Source organism: Ovis aries, chromosome 19 (genome assembly GCF_016772045.2).
Source record: "Ovis aries strain OAR_USU_Benz2616 breed Rambouillet chromosome 19, ARS-UI_Ramb_v3.0, whole genome shotgun sequence".
NCBI lineage: Eukaryota > Metazoa > Chordata > Mammalia > Artiodactyla > Bovidae > Ovis > Ovis aries.
The window spans coordinates 986,298-1,010,991 of NC_056072.1; the positions used below are offsets into that span (position 1 = coordinate 986,298).

Sequence of the window (24,694 nt, forward strand, 5' to 3'; positions counted from 1 at the left end):
AGAAATGTACATTTAACAAAATACCATTTGTTTAAAAAATTGCTGAATGTCCAATCTTAAGAAACTCTAATAAATAAATAATTGCACATAGGTATAGAATTGAGTGCTCTAACAATGAAACATCTCTTTAAAATATTAAATGCCACAGAAAAATCTCAGGATATACTGTTAATGAGTAAAAGACACTTATACATAGTAGTCTGTTAATACTGATTGTCTCTGGATGGCAAGGTTTTTATTTACTACAATATACTTTTCTAATATTCCAGGATGGCCATGTCTTACTGTATAAATGGAAGAGAAGGTATTAAGTGTGGAGAGAAGGGGATGTGTCATTCACAGTGCTTCTGGGGGCACTTGTCCCTGGGGGCTTTCAAAGTCCCACACCCAGGGCAGGGCCCAGACCTGAGAACCAGAGTTTGGTGGGCCTGGCCCAGCAGCATTTCTTCAGTTCTCCCCAGGTGGCCCTAGGCCACCAAGTAAGGCACGTGTTATGCTTTCTAGAGGTCTGTGGGCCTTTGGGTAGCACTTGAACTCCTCTTAAACAGTTCCAGAGCCTGTCCCACTGTTCTGCATCATACCAACTCACCTTGGGGTCTTTGTCACAGATAAATTGCTTGTTTCAGAACTGAAGCTGTATGATTACACAGGGCAACAATGTTGGAAAAGAGCTGAATTCTGAGCTCTGTTTTTGGGTCAATAGTGAATGTAATGAAAGCTTTCAATGAGTCTTTATTGGAGGCCATCCATTGAAAAAAACATTAGAAATGTGGAAGAAAGTTATTTACTTGTCTACAGGGTAAAAACATAATGTTTAAACACATCACGGACTTTTCACACTTTCGGAGATAAAGGAAACGGAAAGGAGCCCCCTGCCAACACCTGGGAGAGCAAGAGCAGGGCACACGTCTCACTGTGCACTTCACCTGGGAGGTAAGCAGCTCCTGGGCGCTGAGGGCTGGACTAGGAAGTGGTTTTACGGGATGAAGACGTTTCCTGAGTGCTCGCTGTGCAGGAGGCAGCTACGCTATCTCGTTTAGTCACTGCGAACACGACTGGGTGAGCAGTGTTATCTCACTATGTCACTATTAGTCAGAATGTTTAGGGAATGAGCTGTTCCAATTCACTGAAATGTCTGTGTAACTGAAGGCTCAGTAACAAAGCCGAGTTCTGTGGACCTTTCTACAGTGTGGGAATCGCTGCTCTGTCTGCCCGAGCGGTTCTCTTAGGGATTCACCTCCAGGGTCTGGTCTGGTATATCCCTTGTCTCACTCGCGACAGTGTGCTAGTTTGCAGGGAAAAATTATATGTATATCCTGAGTCTATGGGGCATAATTTTATCTTCCACTGATGACTGTTTCAGGGCCACCACGATAAACTGATACCTATCTTTAGAAGGGAAGCCTGGAGCCCAGGGGCTTGGACTGCAGTTCCTGTGTGACATCAGAGTGTGTGCGTGATGGAAAAACCACACAGGACTGAAAATCAGGAGACGGATCCAGGAGTGGCCCCACCACGATGTGCTAGTGACCTAGGTTGGTTACAAAAGCCCTCTGGACAGCAATTTCATTGCCTAACAAGGATTGTCACAACGTCACAGACGTCATATTTCAAACAATTACTCACATCCACTCTTTCTGTTTTTCATTCTAACAGCAAGCCTCATAGGTGACAGAGGCCCAGGTAGACTTTCTGATTTGGATCCACCGCAGAGCCTGCCAGGGAGCCCCATGGGGCTTACTCTGAGGCCATGTCACACGAGGCTGAAGTCCTTCATTGAAAGTGACAACCCCCAGCCAATCAGCCAATCATCTGTTTGTTTCGCCGGTAAATTACAGGTTTGAGCAACAGCCCCCTCCCACCAGCTTCCTGGACACCGGGCTGTTGTGTCCCCACAGCTGGCCCCAGATTCTTGGCTGCAGGATGGGGGGAGGACACTGAGCAGCAGCCATCAGCATGTCCTCAGGACTGTGCTGGTGTCACTGTGATTATCCACGAGACGCAGAAGGATGGGAAGCTCATTCTGCGCACGTTTTGCATAATACTCGAGGAGCCCACTGTGGCGCACAGGTTTAATGCTTTGTTGCTATTGCGGTGGCTTTTTCTGGCCTGAAAAGGAGGAGGTGAAGAGCAGCTGCCCTGTTGCCCACGAATCCTGTGCAGTGAGCAGCTGAGGGCTCTCATCCAGCCAGGGTGGGCCTCAGTCAGAGAGGAGTTCAGTTCCAGCTCCAGGCCTTGGGGTAAGCAGTCAAGCCCCCGCTACTGCTCCCCCCAGCAGTCTAATGTGGACAAAAGCACTTGGCACAATGCCTGGCAGAGAGGAATTATTACCAGAGGTACACATTTCACTTTTTCTCCATTTTAAAAACCTTTCCTTTCATTGGCACTACCCCAAGCCCTCCTAAATGTGGCATGTCTATGGTTTTTACTGGGTGTGCTGCTAATGGGAGAGGCCAGCTGCTTCCCAGGGTAATATTCCTCTATTCCATATTATCTTTAACTGAACACATTTACTCTTTAGGTAAGGCCAGTACACAAGGAATTTACCTCTGTAGGATTTTATTCAGTCTGGAAGGTAATAATACTCTTAGTGTTTTTTTAGACCACATTTTAGGCAATTTTAAACCTAAGACATTTACTGCTGCATTTTATTCAAGAAGCTGGTAGGTCCTCCTGGGAGCCTGTCTGAATTGGTGGAAACAACAGCCTCAAGAAACTGAAATCCAAGTCTAATAAAAAAAAAAAAGGTGTGAGGTAAGAAAAACCAGCAAGGAAGCAGGATGAAACCTGTCTCTCTGGGCAGCTGCCTGAACCCGTTACTGTGGGTTGAAATCATACGCTGGTTGATTAAGCCCAAATCACAAAGCGCCTAAAGAATGAAGCGGAGCTCATTCTGGTCACTTCACCATCGGTCAGAGGAGCTGGAGGACCCAGCCAGCCAGCCCGGAGCACGTACTTGGTACCTAACCCATCTGGCAGGGTTCTTGGGAAGAGTGTAGTCAGCTGTCTGCTAGCATTCAGCAAGTCCAAATCCAATTTCTATGGCTTCTGAATCAGTTCCTGGGATATAAATGGAAGCAGGGGGAAAGGGACAATGATGCCTCCAAGGATAAAAGCAGTATAAGTCTGGAAACCCCCCAAAACTCCACTCACTGGAAGGAAGCTTTTCTGAAGGCACTTGAATCCCCTTCATTTCTGCATACTGCCAATGGAAAATGCAATCACTCCCTTCTTGGCTCTTAAATGCTTCTCTAGCTCCTTCACACCTGGGCCCAAGATCTGCCAGGGGCCAGCTGGTCATTGTGCAGAGTCTGGTGGCGGATGGCCAGCAAGAGGCAAAAGAAAGGAAAGTGGAGCTAAAATTGGCCCCAAATGCAGTCTGAAAAGCAATATTTGAAATTCAACTTCCGGGTGTGAACGGGAAGCAACATGGAAATCCAGTAATGACAGGACTGAGAGTAGCTTGGTCCTTGACTCTGTTCATGTAGATACATGTTAAGATTTAAGACAAAGGCCTATAAAAGATTGAGGGCAGTACTGATGCAAACCTTGGGAGATGCCCAACCTTGGCTGCCTTGCCCCTGGAGGGGTGGGAGGGCTGCCTGGAGACGGGGCTTTCCCTGCCGGGCTGGGCGGGCTTGGCTTCAGGGACACAGACACTCTGTGCTGCTTCTTCTGGGGATCAGTGTGGATAGACTCAGAGCCATCTCTCTCTACTGAGACCTCTGTCTCTTTCTGTTAATTCTCATGAGATTCATACGAAATCTTCTCTCCAACCTCTTCCTCCACCAACTCTTACAGTGATAATATCACACCTCTTGATATCTGTTTATATTATTATATTTCGATTTCTTTTATCTTTTTACTCCCCCTAACATACTTCCAAGGACTTCCCTGGTGGCTAAAACTCTGAGCTCCCAACACAGGGGGACCAGGTTTGATCCCTGGTCAGGGAACTAGATCCCACATGCTGGGATTCCCTCGCAGCTCATTTGATAAAGAATCTGACTGCCATGCAGGAGGCTTGGGTTTAATTCCTGGGTCGGGAAGATCCCCTGGAGAAGGAAATGGCAACCCACTCCAGTATTCTTGCCTGGGAAATCCCATGGACAGAGGAACCTGGTGGGCTACAGTCCACAGGATCGCGAGAGTTGGACACGACTGAGCGACTACATCACCACCAACGTACTTTCCCCATTCGGTCATCCAGATGACCATTCAGTGTGGAGGGCTAGCTTGCCAGATGTGCTGCACAGCAAATCACAACCAGCTTTGAGCAGGACCTGGTTCTCCTCTTCCTTCAGAAGTTCACTGGAGACCTATTTTTTGGTACTCATTAAAAAAGAGAATGGTTTCATATATCTGTTTTGGTTTGTTGAAATATCAAATAGGCCTTTTCATCATTCAAATAAACACACCCTCACAGTCCTAGGCTCAATGGAGTAACAGAATCTGTCTTTTGAGACAAAAGTTTATACTTAAGCCAGGAGGAAGTCTCACTTTAAGGTCTCAAAAGGAATTAAGCCCTTCTGCAAAGGTAATTTTCTAGCAATGACTCATATGGGAAAGAGAGGAAGGCATTGCTACAGGACCTGTCTAGTCTTGCTTTCTGCTTGGCCTCTGGTAACTGGATTGCCTGCAATCAAGCACTGCGTTTTGTGCTTTGGTTTTTTTGAAGACAGTCATGAGGCCACGCCTTAAGGCAGAAATCAGCCTGAAGTTATTGTTATCTGGGAACACAGTCCAATGGTGGAAGATATTTTACTTTAGATATTCCTTATGATTCTCCTGACAAGAATGTGAGTCTCCCACAGTAACTACAGTAAATTTGATTCTTGGGAAGAATATGAGTCCTTGAGGGTACATTTTGTTTGGATTACAACAATACATCTGATGTTGAAAGAGACTTTAAATAACATTGCAGATCTCAGAATTCAATCCTCTGTGTACATTAATCTATTCCCTTTCTAACTTGCAAGGCAGTGGAATTTACTGCCTAATAAGGCACCCTATTGGAGAAGGCAATGGTAACCCACTCCAGTGTTCTTGCCTAGAAAATCCCATGGACGGAGGAGCCTGGTAGGCTGCAGTACATGGAGTCGCGAAGAGTCGGACACGATTGAGCGACTTCACTGTCACTTTCCAGCATTGGAGAAGGCAATGGCAACCCACTCCAGTGTTCTTGCCTGGAGAATCCCAGGGATGGTGCAGCCTGGTGGGCTGCTGTCTATGGGGTCGCACAGAGTCGGACACAACTGAAGTGAATTAGCAGCAGTAGCAGCAAGGCAGCCGATTCTTCATTTGGGCCTTTACTGTTTATCTTGCTAAATGCTGCCCCTCCTCTTTCTTCCCTTCCAGTCACTCTCTATTGCTGTACCCTATAAATATGAACATTGACCAGTAACATTTCAATGAGCATTGATCATGATCATTAATTCCCTTTTTGGTAAGTTCATTTCTGCATTTTCTGTTTTCCAAACTAAAATGTAAGCTCCATGAGAGCAGACAACGTGCCAGGCCTGTCTTCCTGCTGCTTAGGCAGGGTCTGCTTAGTGCCAGTCACTCTGTACATCCTTCCTAAGCCTAGGAAGCCATGCTTGGAGTCCATCCCTGGCACCACCCACTCCCAGTTTTGCCTCCTTCAAGTGGAGTCCATTCTACGCTCTTTGCAGATTTGAGGATGGTTGTCCTACCTGACGGAGAAGGCAGTGGCAGCCCACTCCAGTGTTCTTGCCTTGAGAATCCCAGGGATGCCGGAGCCTGGTAGGCTGCAGTCCACTGGGTCGCTAACAGTTGGACACGACTGAGCAACTTCACTTTCACTTTTCACTTTCATGCATTGGAGAAGGAAATGGCAGCCCACTCCAGTACTCCTGCCTGGAGAATCCCAGGGATGGCGGAGCCTGGAAGGCTGCAGACCATGGGGTTGCTAAGAGTCGGGCACGACTGAGCGACTTCACTTTCACTTTTCACTTTCATGCACTGGAGAAGGAAATGGCAACCCACTCCAGTGTTCTTGCCTGGAGAGTTCCAGGGACGGGGGAGCCTGGTGGGCTGCAGTCTATGGGGTCGCACAGAGTCGGACACGACTGAAGCAACTTAGTAGTAGTAGTAGTAGTAGTAGTCCTATCTGAGGCACCCTTAGATCCTCCTGTCAGGACTGAATAACTTTAGTTCTTTCAACTACTGTCCATGAAATCCAGGCAGGCTAAATCTCCTTGTTGTTCAGCTGCTTTGCAACCCTATGGACTCCACCATGCCAGGCTTCCATGTGCTTCACTGTCTCCTGGAGCTTGCCCAAACTCATGTCCATTGAGTCAGTGATGCCATCCAACCATCTCATCCTCTGTCATCCCCTTCTCCTCCTGCCTTTGATCTTTCCCAGCATCAGGGGCTTTTCCAAGGAGTCAGCTCTTTGCATCAGGTGACCAAAGCACTGGAGCTTCAGCATCAGTCCTCCCAGTGAATATGCAGGGTTGATTTCCTGCAGGATTGACTGGTTTGATCTCCTTGCAGTCCAAGGGACTCTCAAGAGTCTTCTCCAGCACCATAATTCAAAACCATCAGTTCTTTGGCAGCCAGCCTTCCTTATGGTTCAATACTCAAATCCATACATGTTGTTGTTGTTTAGTCACTCAATCATGTCTCTTTGTGACCCAATGGACTGCTGCACACCAGGCTTTCCTGTCCTTCACCATCTCCTAGAGTTTGCTCAAATTCATGTCCATTGAGTCGGTGATGCCATCCAACCATCTCATCCTCTGTCATCCCCTTCTCCTCCTGCCTTCAATCTTTCCCAGCATCAGGGTCTTTTCTAATGAGTCAGCTTGTCGCATCAGGTAGCCAAAGTAATGGAGCTTCAGCATCAGTCTCAGTCCTCCCAATGAATATTCAGGACTGATTTCCTGCAGGATTGACTGGTTTGATCTCCTTACAGTCCAAGGGACTCTCAAGAGTTTTCTCCAACACTAGAGTTCAAAAGCATCAATCCTACAGCACTCAGCCTTCTTTACAGTCCCACTCTCACATTCATACATGATTACTGGAAAAACCATAGCTTCGACTAGACGGATCTTGTTGGCAAAGTAATGTCTCTGCTTTTTAATATGCTGTCTAGGTTGGTCATAGCTTTTCTTCCAAGGAGCAAGCGTCTTTTAATTTCATGGTTGCAGTCACCATCTGCAGTAATTTTGGAGCCCAAGAAAACAAAGTCTGTCACTGTTTCCCTTCTTTCCCCATCTGTTTGCCATGAAGTGATGGCACCAGATGCCATGATCTTTGTTTTTTGAATGTTGAGTTTAAGTCAGCTTTTTCATTCATCTCTTTCACTTTCATCAAGAGGCTCTTTAGTTCCTCTTTGTTTTCTGCCACAAGGGTGGTGCCAGCTGCATATCTGAGATTATAGATATTTCTCCCGGCAATCTTGATTCCAGCTTGTGCTTCATCCAGCCTGGCATTTTGCAAGATGTACTCTGCATATAAGTTAAGTAAGCAGCATGACAATATACAGTCTTGATGTACTCCTTTCCCAATCTGGAACTAGCCATTTGTTCCATGTCCAGCTCTAAGTGTTGCTTATTGACTCCACATGGTTATTCAGGAGGCAGGTAAGGTGGTCTGGTATTCCCATCTCTTGGAGAATGTTCCACGGTTTGTTGTGATTCACACAATCAAAGGTTTCAGTGTAATCAATGAAGCAGAAGTTTTTCTGGAATTCTCTTGTTTTATCTGTGATCCAATGAATGTTGGCAGTTTGATCTCTGGTTCCTCTGCCTTTTCTAAATCCAGCGTGAACATCTGGAAGTTCTCAATTCACATACTGTTGAAGCCTCGCTTGAAGATTTTGAGCATTACTTTGCTAGCATGTGAAATGAGTGAAACTGTGCAGTAGTTTGAAAATTCTTTGGCATTACCTTTCTTTGGGATTGGAATGAAAACTGACCTTTTTCAGTCCTGTGGCCACTGCCGAGATTTCCAAATTTGCTGCTATGTTGAGTGCAGCACTGTAACGGTATTATCTTTTAGGATTTGAAATTGCTCAGTTGGAATTCCATTACCTCCACTATCTTCGTTCATACTAATGCTTCCTAAGGCCCACTCTACTTTGCACTCCAGGATGTCTGACTCTAAGTGAGTGATCACACCATCAAAGTTATCTGGGTCATGAAGATCTTTTTGTGTAGTTCTTCTGTGTACTCTTGCCATCACTTCTTAACATCTTCTGCTTCTGTTAGGTCCATACCGTTTTTGTTCTTTATTGAGCCCATCTTTACATGAAATGTTCCCTTGATTTCTCTAATTTTCTTGAAGAGATCTCTAGTCTTTCCCATTCTATTGTTTTCCTCTATTTCTTTGCATTGTTCACTTAGGAAGGCTTTCTTATCTCTCCTTGCTATACTTTGGAACTCTCCACTCAGATGGGTACATCTTTCCTTTTCTCCTTTGCCTTTTGCGTCTCCTCTTTTCTTAGCTATTTGGAAGGCCTCCTCAGACAACCATTTTGCTTTGTTGCATTTCTTTTTCTTGGGGATTGTTTTGGTCTCTGCCTCCTCTATATACCTCCATCCATAGTTCTTCAGGCACTCTGTTTATCTTATCTAATCCCTTGAATCTATTTGTCACTTCCACTGTATAATCATAAGAGATTTGATTTAGGTCATACCTGAATGGTCTAGTGGTTTTCCCAACTTTCTTCAATTTAGGTCTGAATTTGGCAATAAGGAGTTCATTAACTGAGTCACAGTCATTTCCCAGTCTTGTTTTTGCTGACTGTATAGAGTTTCTCCATCCTCAGCTGCAAAGAATATAATCAATCAATTTCGGTATTGACCATTTGGTGATATTCCTTTTGTAGAGTTGTCACTGGTGTTGTTGGAAGAGGGTGTTTTCTATGACAAGTGTATTCTCTTGTCAAAATTTTGTTAGCCTTTATCCCTGCTTCATTTTTAACTCCAAGACAAAACTTGCCTGTTATTCCAGGTATCTCTTGACTTCCTACTTTTGCATTCCAATCCCGTATAATGAAAAGGACATCTCTTTTTGGTGTTAGTTCTAGAAGGTCTTGTAGGTCTTCATAGAACCATTCAACTTTAACTTCTTCAGCATTAGCGGTTGGGGCATAGACTTGGATTACTGTGATATTAAATGGTTTGACTTGGAAATGAACAGAGATCATTCTGTCATTTTTGAGATTGCACCCAAGTACTACATTTCAGACCCTTTTGTTGACTATGAGAGCTACTCCATTTCTTCTAGGAATTCTTGCCTATGGTAGTAGATATAATGGTCATCTGAATTAAATTAGCCCATTCTGGTCCATTTTAGTTCACTGATTTCTAAAATGTCAGTGTTCACTCTTGCCGTCTCCTGTTTGACTACTTCCAATTTACCTTGATTCATGAACCTAACATTCCAGGTTCCTGTGCAATTCTGTTCTTTACAGCATTGGACTTTACTTTCAGCACCAGACACACCCACAACTGGGCATTATGTCCACTTTGGCTCAGCCTCTTCATTCCTTCTGGATCTATTTCTTTGCTCTTTTCCAGTAGCATAATGGGCACCTGCCGACCTGGGGAGTCCATCTTTTTGCGTCATATCTTTTTGCCTTTTCATACTGTTCCTACATGACTACTGGGAAAACCATAGCTTTGACTATACAGATTTTTGTTGGTAAAGTGATATCTCTGCTTTTTAACACACTGTCTAAGTTTGTCATAGCTTTTCTTCCAAGAAGCCTGTGTCTTTTAATTTCATGGCTGCAGTCACCATCAACAGTGGTTTTGAAGCCCAAGAAAATAAAATCTGCTACTGTTTTCACTTTTTCCCCATCTATTTGCCATGAAGTGATGGTACTGGATGCCATGGTCTTTGTTTTTGAATGCTGTGTTATGAGGCAGGTTTTTCACTTTCCTCTTTTGTACTCATCAGCAGGCTCTTCAATTCCTAGTTTTAGTTTTAAAACACTAAAAAACTAGTTTTAGTCTAGCTTATCACCTTCTTAAAATGTTCATCTAAAACTCTCACAAACCTTTGACCATGATTTCATTTCCAGAGATTATCCAACAGAAACTAAAAGTGTATGAACAAGGAGCCGACGTTTTCTAGAAATAAACCAAATATCTAACAATAGAGGGTTTGTCAGACCAATTAGGGCACATCCCAATCCTGGAATACAGGGAAGCTATTAAAACATTAGACACAGAATCTGCTCAAGTTATAGAATGAAGTTAAAAAGGAAATAAGGAACTTTCAGAACACAATTACAACCATGAGTTATGAACTCTTAATTAAAGGTTAAAACATGACCATGATTCTATTTTTGTTTAAAATTCATTATGTATGAATTCACACCTCTCCTTCTCCATATACACACATATATATGTCTCTATACACACACACACACACACACACACACACACACACGCTATATGAAATGCAAAAATTGGGGGAAAGTTATAAACAGCTATTTCTTGGTCGTATGGGGAAATAGGTTTATGGGGATTTTCACTTAATGCCATATATTTCTATAATTTTTGAAGTGTTAAAAAAATATATATATATAGGTATAGTGTTACTTTGAATATCAGAAAAGTAGTATGTTTCTCCACTAGAGGTCTGCTGAAGGAAGCAGGCCAGGACCACTTTCTCCTTTGCTCTGAACACCAGCCATCCTTCCATGAGCTCATAAGAGGTGCTCAGGGCGTCTTCTGAAATGCAGGGAGTAAGTCTGTACCAAGCGTGCAGGCAACCACAATGCCTGGTCTGTCCTTTAGGTCTGGATCACACTTCACAGAGGAGTCCACATATAGCCCTTTCCCATCACTCATGGCTTTTCTAGGCTCCTATGTGAAAAACAGACTAGCTCAGGATCAAAGAATTTTGCACTTGAAATGAATCAGCATACAGCTAGGAATCACCTTTTAGAAGTTCTTCCAACTTAAAAAAGAAAAGGGCTTTTGTTTCAACTTCATCTTTCAAGGATAATGACTGAAGAGAAAACACAGATCTTTGTAAGAAACCCAGTGGGATCCAGTAAAAAGATGCTTCATTCCAGTTATTCTTTGTTTATTGATGATTGTATTATAGTAAAACATAGTATCACTGTTTGCATGAATTTAAAATATTTTTCTTAGTTTGCAAATCATTTATTTGGATTGCCTATCAAATCATTTATTTTATTGCCTATCTTTTCAGTAGTTTGTTTCAGATAAGGGGGGTGGGAGGAGGGGGTTAGAAATCTTCTGAGTGGGCAACACCTCTCCATATGATGTACAGGCACTTGTGCCAAACCATCCTATAGTTCCATAGGCAAACACTGTTCTCCCTCCACTGTTCTACCTGTGGCCTCAAGGATTTGGAAGTAAATGTACTCCGGGTAAGTGGAATTCACTCCTGCGCTTTATGATGCTCTCTGTCCAGCAGGACATTGCTGGGACATTACAAGATGCTGAAAAACAGGAACTCTAATATTTCCCACTTGCTGCGGCATCTACTGCTCACATACTTCCTTCTACTGGGGGATTATAATGATTATATTTCACATGAAATTCATTCAACATAACCATCTGAAACAGTAATACAATTTTATATCGTTTAACTCTATAGGTGCTACTGAAAACAAAATAAAACCAAGCCTGCGGTGGGGGGGGGTGGGGGGGGGTGGGAAATGGTCTATATCACTATTACCAAGACCTAATGGGTATTTTCCTTCACTGAAAAATCATATTCTTTTAGTGATTATTTGTTTGTCACATAGCTTGACAATGGAAATGGAAAAAAAAATATATATATCAAGTATCAGGAACAAAAGAATGGGGAGAAAGAGGAAGTGACAGATGGGAGGAAATCATTTGTTACAACATGAATTATTTTGTGTAAACAATGAGAATGCCTGAGTTTTAGTAAATCAGATGCTGCCAAATTACACTTTCTAAAGCACACTTTTTTTCTGATAAAGCAGACTTGTAGTGTTGGAAATATATATATATATATGTATTACAGGCAAATATATCATACATATATTTCACATGTTTATTATCAAAATGAATTCAGGAACATTTGAGTTATGAGAGTTGAAGGGAATTCCATGGTTAATAGGGTATTGTCTTGCCCGTTATACTTTTAACAAGATCTCTAAACACTACTTTTTAAAAACTGATTTAAAAACATGCATTTAAAATGCAGGTGTTGAGGAATAATTGATAAACTATCACATTAAGGATATAGCAGGGTTTCCCTGGTGGCTCAGCTGGTAAAGAACCCGGCTGCAATGTGGGAGACCTGGGTTTGATCCCTGGGTTGGGAAAATCCCCTGGAGAAGGGAACAGCTCTCCACTCGAGTATCCTGGCCTGGAGAATTCCATGGACTGCACAGAGTCAGACACGACTGAGCGACTTTCACTTTTACTTTCAAGGATACATATTGGTTACTGTTGTTGTTGTTTAGTTGCTAAGTCAGGTCTGACTCTTTTGTAACCCTACGGACTGTAGCCTGCCAGGCCCCTCTGTCCATGGATTTCTCCAGGCAAGAATACTGGAGTGGGTTGCCATTTCTTTCTCCAGGGGATCTTTCCAACCCAGGGATTAAACCTGCGTCTTCTGCATTGGCAGGTGGATTCTTTACCCCTGAACCACTACAGAAGCCCTGAGATACAGAGACACAGCCGCAAATATGAAGGGGAAAGATGGGCACAGCCCACTGGTGGGATTTCTAAGTAGGACGACACTCCTGGTGAATCATGACCAGGGCCAGAAATGCTCCAGCTCATTTCTGACCTGAGAGTGGGCGTGAACAAACAGCAAGCCCCCAACCCGTGCTGGGGAGGGGCTGAGTGAGCATCTTTATTTATTTGCACTACCCAACCATGTAACAGCTGAGCCACCCCAGTCTCTGGGCTCCACATCTGAACAGTTTTCCACCTGCTCTCCAGAGTGGCTTTGGCCCTGGCTTTCTGCTGAGGTGGTTGAGCTGAATCTTCTGGGGATTCTATGTACTACCTCAAATACCTCCTTCCCAAAGCTTTGAATTTTGTTGCTTTCAAGAAAGAACTAAGAAATTCATGTGACAGACTTCTTATTTCATGCTTAACTTCTATTACTTGTTTTCACCATCCTACTTCTTTCAGAGGAAAAAAATATAAATAGGTTTAAAAAACCCACTCATCAAATACACATTTATTTTAAATTAAATCTTGTTTGTCAAATGTGTGTGTTAGTCACTCAGTCACATCCAACTTTTTTCAACCCCATGGACTGTAGCCCGCCAGGCTTCTCTGTCCCCAGGATTCTCCAAGCAAGAATACTGGAGTGGGCTGCCATCCCCTGCTCCAGGGCATCTTCCCTACTCAGGGACTGAACCCTCATCTCTTATGTCTCCTGCATTGGCAGGTGGGATCTTCCCCATTAGTGCCACCTGGGATGCCCTATTTGTCAAATTCTACCAAAACAGTGAAATTAAAAATGTATACATTTGGAATAACCTTAAATACAATGAACTTTAGAATAAAATCAGGATTCTCTTTTCTATGCACAGCTCTGTGTCCTAATGTGGGTAAACCTATGTCCTGTGATTTACCTGCATGTCGTCAACAGCTCTGGAGTCAGACACGGGTGGCCAGCTCTGCGGCCAGGCTCTGAGGGCCCTCACACTGTGACTGTGCCTCATCCACTGTAAGCACCACTACGCAGGAGCTGTTTCCACGATGAAAAGGAGAGAAGCAACTCAGGTCTACATACGGGCACTGAGACTACTAGACCCAGGCTCTCTTTTTACTCAATTTTACTGAGCAATAACTGGCAAATCTAATACAACAGATTTCAAGCATATGAGTGATGCTTGATACATACACATATCCATTGACAAATAATTACCAAGATCAAGATCGTATCACATAAAGTCATTTGTCTGTGTGATGGCAAATCTCAAGAATACAGTGCTGTGTTATTAACTGCAGTCACCAAGACAGAAGTTAGATCCTCAGAACAAGCTCCTCTTAAGACTGAAAGTTTTTACCTGTATCTCCCCATCTCCCATTCCCTCCAGCCTAATTTCTCTTTGATCACAGAAGGTAGGTCTAACACTCTATTTTATAAGAAAGTTATAAATTCCTGTCTTCTAACACAGAAAACTGACTTACAAAATCCCTTAGAGTAAGACTTCTTAAAAAAGGAACAACAAATGAATTAGATTCCCCTCCAGTACCTGAAGGACTGAAGGCACAGCCTTTCTTTGGTTTCCCAAAGTACATGAAGTCACATTATAACCAAATGTCTTATTCTTGCCTAAGTTTCTGACATCAGAGGAGACAGCTAAAAGTAAGCAATAAGGGTAAAGATGCAATCACCACAAGCTCATAACAATACTTGAAAATGCTGATTATACTCCAAATCCTGAAATCAAAGGTAAATATCCACTGTACAATTTTCAAAGGGGCATCATTGTAGTGTAAATTGACCATGTTAACCAAAAAGAGTTGTTGCTGATTATTAATTCTATTTCTATAATGGAAAAGTTTACTAACCCAAATTCCTTTCCTGACCTCCACTTTTCTTCCATTTGAGTAGCTTTCTGAGAGCAGTTGATCTGTTTTCGATCAAATGAAGCTAAAGTATAAACAAAAAATGATTCTAAATCACTTTCCCTGAAAGGCTGACCACTTCCTACTTCACTGGAAAAAACAAACAAACAAAAAACACAAAAAAACAGACTCCACAGGGTCACTGACATGGGTTTTGAATAAAAAGAGTCAGTGCTTCCCTGAGTTGCTGGGCTGAGCCCTGCCTGCCCATGGGCAGGAGCTGGGAGAAGAAGGCACATGGGCCAAGGTGGCTGTGACCTGGCACACCTGGCATCTTTGCCCCAAGAATACAAATGAATGCTAACCACTGTGGACCATGTAGTATATACTGGGTGCCCAGTAGGTACTGTGCACATCCTTGGAATTCTTAAGATAACCCCCCATAATTGGCCCTAGTTTTTCCTAATTTATAGTTGAGAAAAGTGAGACTCAGGAAAATGACCTTGCCACGGGGCTTCAGATGGTAAAAGATGGAGCCTCAGATGGTAAAAGATCTGTCTGCAATGTGGGAGACCCAAGTTCAATCCCTGGGTTGGGAAGATTCTCTGGAGAAGAGAATGGCTACCTATTCCAGTGTCCTTTTCTGGAAAACTCCATGGACAGAGGAGCCTGGAGGGCTACAGTTCATGGAATCACAAAGAGTCAAACATGGCTGAGCAATTAACAATTTTCAGAAAGGTCTTAGAGCATGTAGGCAGCTGGGACGAGATTTAAACCCAGCCCATCCTAGCATTCAATGTGACTTCAAATCTCCATCTACCACAAGTTACTCATCCACAGCAGCCTTCCAGATGGGCTGGAACCAATGTGTGTGGCTTCAATCCAGCTTGACAGGTTATTGCCAGTGTAACCTTGGGATATTTATGTAGACTTTTTATGCTTCAGTTTCCTCCTGCTGAATTGCTCACAATGCTTTTTGCCATGGAGGGTTGTCAGTGAGAACCTAAAGCTCACATGCAAGTGCCTATCACAAAGTAAACATTTGTTAAACATTTCCTATTCTCTTAGCAACAGATGTTCTTTCAGCTTGTCTCGGATGCTTCTAAGTAGGCATAGGCATCACGGATCCATATACTAAGTTTTGATTCAGACAGAAATTAACAGTTGTTTTTAATATGAGCATAGGCACGTCTACCCTCTGGCATGAAAACGTAAAAATAAAATAATGTAATGTAAGCAATAAAATTTTAGAAACCATATAATTCAATAAAAATTAATTTTTGAGAATGAAAAGATGTGAAGGTCCTATACAGCATCCTTTGTTCTTGCAACTAGAGATGATAAAACCTGTATGAATAGTTCCCAATCAAGAGACAGTTCCAGAATATTTATGAATTTTTTACAGGACTTTATTCTGTAGAACATAGTCTGATGCCTAAATTTCCTTGACAATATTCCTTGCTCCAATTCAGACACTGCCATCCACTGGTACCTTGTTCTTCCCAAAGCACTCCACCTGCACAGCTCTGTCTGTATGAACTTTCTTCCTCAGACTGAGCTTCAGATGAAATATGCCAGCTTTCAACTCCATCTCTTAATGTGACACTACAGGTTCATGAATGTCCGATTAGTTTCGCAACGGTATCTCTAAAGAATGCATTAGAAAGTATTAGGAAAGTAGAAATATTTTAAGGCACATTACAATTATGAACTGCAATGAGACCATCTAGTTAACTAAACCGTAAAATCAATTAGTAGAGACGTGGTGGCTGATAGGATTTCATGGATTCCCACAGGGTAAACAGAGCCTCTTGGCAGAGTATTGATTTCTAAGCAGTTGAGGGCAGTAGAGTTAACCACATACAACTGAGTCTTGGTCAACATCTATACCACAGCACGGTAACTAAAGTCACAGAAAGCACTATGGAACACTGGGAAGCCAAGCTGTCTGGCAGGCTTGGATCCCAGGTGTCCTCAGGAAGCTGAAATAAAGGAGTGTTGATAACAGTATTAATTTAAAAGGGACAAAAGATAAGTGCTTTACTTAGGTGTCCAAACCCCAATATACCAGGGTAGCACGCAGCAGCTGTGAGAGGGAAGGAGTCGTCGGGGGCTGCCTGGGAAGCACCGGGTCCCTTGGGCCGGTGACAAAGTGACAAAGTGTGACAAGAGCTATCATTGGTTGCAGGGAGGGGGCTGCTTAGCCTCAGGAAGAGGACGTCCAGCTGTCTTTAAACTGGGGGACTCTCAGGAAGAAAGAAGCCTCCTGTGTGGTATCAGAGGACCAGAAGAAAGGTGAGGTGGGGACACGGATACTGTAATAATGACAATTTTTTTTTTTTTTATAATTACTAGAGCTACGGAAAAGGTGGCACACAGGCTGTCTCCGGTGTGGTGAGGTCCTGCCATTGGCAGAGTTCAAGTGGACCCTAATCCCGTGGGCCCAGGCAGCCTGGCTGCCACGTCCTGTCAGGTGTCCCCCGAGCCCAGGACCCCACGGCCACGGTGCTCCAAGAGGGCGGAAGCCGCAATCCCCTTCCTGGGCCTCGCTCACCACAGCTGTGAACAGGGTCACCTCAGTGCACAGCTGCGGTGGCTCTGAGACAATTTAGAAAGCAGACAGCTGGAGTCGGGAGGTGCGCCTGTAGGCACAGCCTCTCTTGGGGGCCCACCCACCAAACCCAGAGGAGCTGGCCAGATGGAATCAACACCGCTGTTTACATGGAACATCCTGGCTCACGGGGGACGGGAGTGCATGACGCAGCTGTGATTGGAGCCCACAGTGCCCAGGAGCTGGGCCTTCTTAGACCACTTGATGCAGTTAACATTAGCAAACAGGCCGGCAGCAGCTCCATGAAGGTCTGTGATCTTCTAGCACTTTCCTTTCCTAAGGTGCTCAAGGCCCTGCTCAAGGAGCAGGCCACCCACGGAAGGCCTGGAGGTGCTGCGAGGCCACGACGAAGGCTGACCTCTTTCTGACAAACCTGGCTGGTGTGCAGGGCTCCCAGACCCAGTGTGTCTCAGAAAAATGTTCCAAGATTAAATTTACAAGATGCAGCCCACCTTGTGGAGCACAGGCAGACCCCAGAGACACTGCAGGCTCCATTCCAGACCAGGCAACGAAGTGAATATGGCAGTAAAGTCAGACACAGGCGTGTCTGCACCCCCAACGCACATTAAAGCTATGTTTATACTATATGGTAGTCGAGTGGGTATTCGGCAGCATCATGTCTAAAAAAACATACATACCTCAATTAAAAAATACTTTATTGCTAACAATGTTAACATCATCTGACAAAGCAGGGTTGCCAAAAATCTTCAACTTGTAAAGAAACGCAGTATCTCTGAAATACAATAAAGCAAAGAGCAGTAGAATGCGGGTCTGCTCATATGTGTAAACACTGGTGCATTTAATGTATTGGTTCCATCTCTGAGATTTTAAACAAGCCATTAGCCTATTTTCTTCTATCAGAAACATCCCAGTTAAACTATTAAATTGAGAATGGAGGTCCTTTGCTTTTATTTTTTTAATTCCACATCTGTTCACAGAAGTTGGCAGAAGACATGGGAGAGATTGTGAAATCTGTGCTTTCTCACGAGTCAGATGCTGGAAGGGGGCACACAGAACCATCAGCAGAAGATGTCCCCCACCCTTGCATGCCTCAGTGCAGGCACAGCCTGGTGAGCCTGTCCTTAGTGGGGGGCCACAGCTGGGGGTGGCCGGGTGCCCCTCAAGAAGGTGGCTCTGGCAGCAGCGGGCTCTGCAGCAGCTGGTCACAACTCTCAAGTGACTAAGTGCAAAGTGCTCTCTTCCCACCTTTCGCCTGAATTCTTCCTGTGCCTCTGGGACCAAGTGTCCTCCTCAGCTATTTTGAGCAATTATTTCATCTTCTCATAGAAAGGAATGTTGCCCTCACTCTCAACGCTTGTACCATCACACTGACTTCCAATTCTGAAAGCCAAATGGTGGCTTTTAATTCTTAAAAGAATGTATTGCTAAAAAAACTACCCGTTCCATGGCCCAAAACAAGAGTCAAATGGGGCCATTCTACCCTAGAAAGGGCATCTGTTAGAGCATCTGAAACATCTGTTTAATCGATGAGACATGGGGAACGTGGACCATGATCTTCACAGCATTCCAGGAATGGGACTGCGATCCACTGAATTCCAGAGACTAAACCAACAGACGATACAAAGAAACCACGTGTAAGCATGCGAGCATAACAGGTTAGCGAGAACACAGGACTATTTCTAAAATGATTTCCACTTTCTCTTTGAGGCCACGGGAGGAAGGAGGGAAGATGGGAGAAGAGCCTAGAGGGCCACATGCTATGCTGTGGGGGCCCTTCTCAGGCTTCTCACCTGCTCCCTCTGGAGACACAGATCCTGGAGCAGCGACTGCTGCGTGGAAGTCAGAAGCTGCGAGTCAGGAATCAAATCACTTAATAATCGGTTCACAGACAATACCTTAACACCTTCTATGAGTTACTTGTTCACATATTATTTCAACACCTTGTTGAATATTTTTATCAACTGAGAAAACTGAAGCTTCAAATTACAAAGGACAACTGCTTGGAGGGCCATGTTGTTTAAAATAATTCAATTATTTCACTTTTACGTTGTTGAAGGAACATGTTCTGTGAAGCAAACAGATAAGCAAACAGGAAAAAAGATAAAACCAATGATCTTTATAGGTTTTTGTATTTTCAGAACTCTTTGTATGAATACCTGGCAGGTAGGGACTTTATTTATAAAAATGGGATTCTACTGCATGTAATTTTTCACTTGACTTTTTTTATTACTGAAATTAATAAATTGCAAAATTTGTATTTTAATATTTATATGCAGAATTCTTTTTACTGGCTGAGGAATATTTCATCAGGTAGAGAGTCAAGTTATATACTTAATGCATTCTCAACTGTTGGAAGGGCATGAATGTTTCCAGGTCTTTAGAAGCATGCTGGTGGCTGACATGCTCTCAGGAGGTGAGCAGATGTGCTCCTCCCTTGACTGCGCTGGTCCCAACCAGGCCAAAAACTGGTTATTCAGAGAAATCAGGCTCTTTAGATGTAGGGTTGGAAGAAAAATCAATGAGATTTCTGTTTCCAACAATGCTACCTACACCCTCATTTTTAAAGCAAAGGGGATTCTCCGTTTCAGCAACTACACCATCAAGGCAAAGGGTAGCTCTGGGGTCTGTCCTGGAAGGAACACCAATTTTAAATAAATGTTACAGTACTTATTACTGTGAGGCATGATTTGAGAATATTTTCCCATTACATTTTTAATTATTTTCAAACTTCCTATAACGATTTATACTTCTAGATTAGAAAAATAATAGAATCAATTTCATTTTGAAGTTTGGGGAAAGATCAAGAGTATAGAATGATATAGAGCTAAAAACATTTTTAGAGGTGCTTGGGTGGGTGTGTGTGTGTGTGTGTGTGTGTGTGTGTGTGTGTGTGTGTTGTAGTCTCTTAGTTGTATCTGACTCTTTGCCACCCCATGGACTGTAACCCTCCAGACTCCTCTGTCCATGGAATTCTCCAGGCAAGAGTACTGCAGTGGGTTGCCATTCCCTTCTCCAGGGCATCTTTTCAACCCAGGGATCGAACCTGGGTCTTCCAAGTTGCAGGCATATTCTTTACTGTCTGAGCCACCAGGGAAAGCCCTTCACAGGTGCTTAGGTGCATACAAGTGTATCACTCCTTTCTTTCACAAATGGGATGTCCTGTGCCTGTTGTTGGACAAAGCACAGACTCTGCCTTGGCTGTTGCTCACCAGGCACACTGTGATCTCCTGAAATCTCTTTACTCCTGTGCAGGATCCACCAGCGGCCCTAGAATAGGACACAGGCTTTATGGGTCCTGAGAGTTATGCATGGAGAATAAGGTACAAAGAGAAAGTGAATACTTGGAATGAAAAGTCACAAGATAATTCCTTTATGCAAATTTCATAAAATATAAAACCCTGGCAGTATGCCTTGGAAGGAGCCTTGGAAGGAGCTTCAGTTTCATTAGCTTTATAGTAAATTCCCTCCAGTGTGGGTGATTTGCTTCTCCATTTGTTCCTTGATGGATAGCTGGGCCGGTCAGTTTTATTTTGTTTTGCTGTGGGTGGGAGGTGTGAGCGGGAGCTTTGTCAGCTGAGCTCACTCTCACAGTGGCTGTGTTGCCTGCCTGCTCCTCTGGATCCTGCTCCCTTAGGCCATCGGGCAAGGAGCAAAGAGGAGGCTGGGGTCCTGTGTTCCAGGAAAGTGGCTCGGACCCCCTCAGGAGGCTCTGGTTCTGTAGATCTGGGCAGCACACAGAAGTCTGAATTTTGACAACTGTTCTCAGGAGTTTCTTTTCATGCTAACATTTTAGAACCAGTTATTCAAGGAAGAAAGGGGACAACAGAGGACGAGATGGTTGGATGGCATCATCGACTCAATGAAAATGAGTTTGAGCAAACTCTGGGAGTTGGTGATGGACAGAGAAACCTGATGTGCTGCAGTCCATGAGGGGGTTGCAAACAAGTGGACATGACTGAGTTAATTCATGCTCCAGAAAGAACTGAACTGAACCAATTCACTCTTCAGAAAGAACACAGGCTCAGCCTCGGGAAAGTCATAGCGTCTCTTGCTTCCGTTTCCTTATCGGGCAAAGGAGGATGATACTGTGCATCTGGAGGCCTGGGGAGGAGCTGGGGTATTGAATTTACATTCCATTCATTCCATTGCACTAGCTCCATTGCACGAGCATGGTACAGGCAGTTTATTAACATCTAATCCCGGCAGAACCTCCAATAACTTCATGAAGAGAGCAGTCAAGAAACACTGCCGCCCCAGCGCCCTGCCCAGCCCCCAGCAAGGGCATGGCAGCACTCTGAGCCACCCCTGGCGGGTGGCGAAGATGTAGCCAGGCTCTACCACCAGTGCAAGGGAGACAGAGGTCTATTTCTCCAAGGGAATTGATACGTTTCTACCCAACAAGTGCAAAACTGGAAGCTGAGGAAAGAGCAGCTGGGCCTGGAACACATGATCAATCAATTTGTATCCAAGTGGGAAAATATTTTGGTTTCCTGCTCCCGGAGATCATAATGCTTCATATCTTCCTGCAAGTAAAATATTCAGAAACAAATTTGTTTTTAAATAATAGGTGATCTCTGTCATCTAATTTCCATAGCTTGGTAGAATTTTTATAAACAAGCAGAAAAACTGGGCTTAAATGGCAAAGATAGCTATTCCCATGACATGGTTTAGGCTTTTGTCCAGACTTAACTCAGAAGCATACCTCCCTGTACACATGGGTATATCTTACAAGATTCTGAATGGTTAATACAACTATATAACTGGAAAATCAATGACAAGTTTAAAGTCTACATTTTATCAAGATTCACAAAGGAAATTTTATCTAAATTAGCAGGAAAAAACAGGGCTTCATGTTGCAGGAGGAATGACAAAGATTGTGAGGATGCTTGTGCGGCTTATCAAAGCAGATGCGTCTGGTTAGCTCGACCAACCATCTCTCTACACTCGGCAGCAAGCGGCCTGGACACTTTCAACACAGCCCACAAACGTGTGTCAGAGACAGGGAGGCAGTACCCGAGAACATGAGGAGGAACTGTGGCTCCAGACAGATGACAGTTTCCAAACCAGGAATGGTAGGTATGTTTTAGTCTTTATACAGGTATACAGGGTTTAGTCTTTACTAAAACTGGATTTCCCTGGTGGCTCAGACGGTAAAGCGTCTGCCTACAATGCAGGAGACCTGTGTTCATTCCTTAAGTGGGGAAGATCTCCTGGAGAAGGAAATGGCAACCCACTCCAGGATTCTTGCCTGGAAAATCCCATGGACGGAGGAGACTGGTAGGCTGCAGTCCATGGGGTTGAAAAGAGTCGGACACGACTGAGCAACTTCACTCACTTCAAAACTGCAAAAGAAGGTTTCCATATGACATCGGGAAAGATGATGAAGAGGGACTGGGGATCAGAAGGAACACTAGAATTTAACCAGTAGAGAAGAGGGGTGGCGCTCTTATAAGAGGGGAGAAGTCTTCATTATGAAACAATGAGACAGTATGAGGTGTTCATGCAACCCTAGCTGTTCATTTTTTTTTCCTTCAAACCATAGAGCAGGCAGACCTCAGAGGTGTTTTGGGTTTGGTTCCAGATCATTGCAATAAAGTGAAAATCACAATAAAGCGAGTCACACAGATTTTTTGGTTTCCCAGTTATATTTACACTATATCATAATCTATTAAGGGTTCAATAACATTATATATAAAAAAGTAATGTACATACTTTAACTCAAAAATACTTTATTGCTAAGGAAACAACCCCATTTCCTATCACAATAAAAAGAATAAAATACCTGGGCATAAAAGTACAAAAGGAGGCAAAAGACCTATACTCAGAAAATTATAAAATACTGATGAAAAAAATCAGAGACGACACTGACAGATGGAGAAATATATCATATTCTTAGATGGGAAGACTCAATATTGTGAAAATGACTCTACTACCCAAAGCAATAATCTACACATTCAATGCAATCCCTATCAAATGGCATTTTTCACAGAATTAGAACAAAAAATTTTACAATTTTTATGGAAACACAAAACACCCTGAAAGGTCAAAGCAATCCTGAGAAAGAAAAATGGAGCTGGAAGAATAAGTCTTCCTAACTTCAGGCTACACTACAAAGCTAAGTAATCGAGACAGTATGGATAGGACAGAAAGTCTAGGGGTAAACCCACGCATCCACGGTCCCCTAATCTATGAAAAAGGAGGCAAGACCACACAATGAAGAAAAAACATGGTGGCGCTGGGAAAACTGGACAGTTACATGTAAAAGAGTGAAATTAGAACATTACTTAACACCAGACACAAAAATAAACTCGAAATGGATTAAAGACCTAAACGTCAGGCTATAAAACTCTTAGAGGAAAACATAGAAAAAACACTCTTTGACACAAATCACAGCAAGATATTTTTTGATCCATCTCCTAGAGTAATGAAACAAAAACAAAAATAAACAAATGGGACCTAATTAAACTTAAATGTTTCTGCAAAGCAAAGGAGACCATGAACAAGACAAAGAGACAACAGTAACGGCAGGATTAAACATTTGCAAATGAAGCAGAGGACAAAGCATTAGTCTCCAAACATACGAACAGCTCGCACAGTTTAGTATCAAAAAAATGGGTGGAAGACCTAAACAGATACTTCTCTAGAGAAGCTATACAGATGGCCAAGAGGTGCTTAAAAAGATGCTCAACATCACTACCTGTTAAGAGAAAGGCAAATCAAAACTACAATGAGGTATCACACACATCACACCAATCAGAATGGACATCATCAAAAAATCTATAAACAATAAATGATGGAGAGGGTGTGGAGAAAAGGGAATTATCTCGCACTGTTGGTGGGAATGTAAATTTATACAGGCACTATGGAGAACAGTGTGGTGACTTCTTAAAAAACTGAAAATAGAACTACCATATGAGCCAGCAATCCCACTACTGGGCATATATCCTGAGAAAACCATAATACCAAAAAACACACGTACCCCAGTGTTCACTGTGGCACTCTTTACAATAGCTAGAACATGGTGACAGATGAATGAATAAATAAGTTGTAGTTCATATATACAATGGAATATTATGAAGCCACAAAAAGGAACAAAATAGGGTCACTTACAGAGACATGGAAGGACCAAGAGATTGTCATACAGAGTTAAGTAAGTCATAGAGAAAAACAAATATTGTATGTTAATGCATGTATGTGGAATCTAGAAAAACGGTACAGATGAACCTACTTTCAGGGCAGGTATAGAGACACAGACGCCGAGAATGGACATGTGGGTGGACATGAGGCGGGAGAGGAGGAAGGGACGAATTGGGAGATTTGGATTGACGTACATACACTGCTATGTGCCAAATAGCTAGCTAGTGGGAAGCTGCTGCATATCCCAGGGAGCCCAGCCCAGTCCTCTGTAATGATCTAGAGGAGTAGGGGCAGGGGGTGGGATAGAGGCTCAAGAGGGAGAGGATATATGTATACTTATGGTGGATTCACTTGGTTGTACAGCAGAAGCTAACACAAGATTGTAAAGCAATTAGACTACAATTTTTTAAAAAGTACTTTATTGCTAAAAAAAATGCTAACAATCATCTGAACCTTCAGGCAGTGG

The 24,694-nt window shown here is 43.3% G+C and overlaps 1 protein-coding gene across 2 annotated transcripts in view; it reads right to left on the reverse strand.

Moving 5' to 3' along the window:
* The window catches only part of EGFR (epidermal growth factor receptor), a 214,480-nt gene that overhangs the window by 105,340 nt on the left and 84,446 nt on the right, over positions 1-24,694 (reverse strand). The gene's annotated exons all lie outside the window — the stretch shown is intronic.